Source organism: Toxorhynchites rutilus, chromosome 3 (assembly GCF_029784135.1).
Source record: "Toxorhynchites rutilus septentrionalis strain SRP chromosome 3, ASM2978413v1, whole genome shotgun sequence".
Classification (NCBI taxonomy): Eukaryota; Metazoa; Arthropoda; class Insecta; order Diptera; family Culicidae; genus Toxorhynchites; species Toxorhynchites rutilus.
Genome location: NC_073746.1, coordinates 203,196,190 through 203,197,823, shown reverse-complemented (window position 1 = coordinate 203,197,823; position 1,634 = coordinate 203,196,190).

The window sequence follows — 1,634 nt, the reverse complement described above, 5'->3', positions numbered from 1 at the left end:
CAGCAAAATGGTCATTATCGAGTCCCCCGTTATCGCTGTTCCCGAGTTCTTCAGAGCCATGACCATGGGTTGATACCGCTCGGGAAGTCCAGCTAACAGAAGAACACCTACAAACCGTTCCGGGATCGTGAATCCAATTTCGTTTAACTGATGGCATGTCGAGATTATCCTGTTCGCGTAGGCTTCCATGGTTCCGCAAGATTCCAGGTCGGTCCGGATCAGCTTGTAAAGCAGACAAACTTCCCGCGTCAGGCCACCTTCCTCGAACGCGTTGTTGAGCTTCATCCAAGCTTCCCGAGCTGTTTTTGTGTCACGTACATGGTAAAAGTTTGCAATCAAATGTAGCCTACAAGGCATAGAATGGCAAACTTTATTGAACAGCGAACGAGATGTCAACTTAACTGTACATATTCTTCACGAAATTCTGAATAACATAATATCAGAATTTGTGCCGGAGAAAAGAAGACGAGAAATTCAACCAGCAAAATTTCCTATTTGGTTTAACGTTCAAATGAGAAATCTAAAGAATAAAAAACAAAAAGCACATAAAAATACAAAATAGACAAAAGTCATCAAAATTTGCTGGAATATCAAAATATTTCCCAAGAATTAAATTTTGCAATTAAAAGTGCACACGAAGAGTACAATTGAAAGTTCGAAACTGAAGTCAAATCATGCCCAAAGAAATTCTTTAATTACGTAAAGTCTAAGCTCAAAAGCAATAACTTCCCATCGCAGATGCATCTCGATGAGGATGTGAGGAATTCTCTTTGCTTGTAATCTCTTTGCAAATTTCTTTCAGGAAGTATATACCACATTTTCCGAAGAAAATCGCGATCGGAACTACTTTTCATTTTTACCGGAATATCCAAATGACATATCGGTGAACACACAACAGGAAATATGCCATGCACTAAAAAAATAGACGGAAAAAAAGGACCAGGACCTGACGGAATAGCACCTATATTCCTAAACAACCTGGCTGAGGAACTCACCCTTCCCTTACATTGCATTTTCAATATGTCACTACAAACTGGAATATTCCCAGAAAAATGGAAACAATCTTTTTTGGTACCTATCTTTAAATCAGGCGCTATATCTGACGTTCGTAATAATCGCCATTATCTCTTGCATTCCTAAACTATTCGAAGCAATAGTCAACGAAGAAGTCTTCCAACAAGTAAAGAATAGAATTACGTGTATGCAACGTGGATTCTTCAAAGGCCGTTCAACTGCAACTAATCTGTTGGCCTTTGTGACTTTTATTTTGAATGCAATGGAAAATGGCAAACACGTAGAAGCTCTTTACACTGACTTCAGTAAAGCATTTGACCGTATCGACATTCCATTACTACTCTTCAAATTGCAGAAAATTTGAATGGAACAAAGACTCTTAAACTGGCTCAATTCTTATCTAACAAACCGTGTTCATTTTCAAAATTCTCTTTCAAATCCAGTAAAAGTCACTTCGGGAGTCCCACAAGGCTCTCATCTTGGTCCTATTCTTTTCATTCTGTACGTTAATGACATCTCCTTCGTTCTCAAGCGTATCAATGTACTTGTCTATGCCGACGACATGAAGCGTTTCGCGGAAATTGGAAATGATAACGACATCGAAGCATTTCGAAACGAAA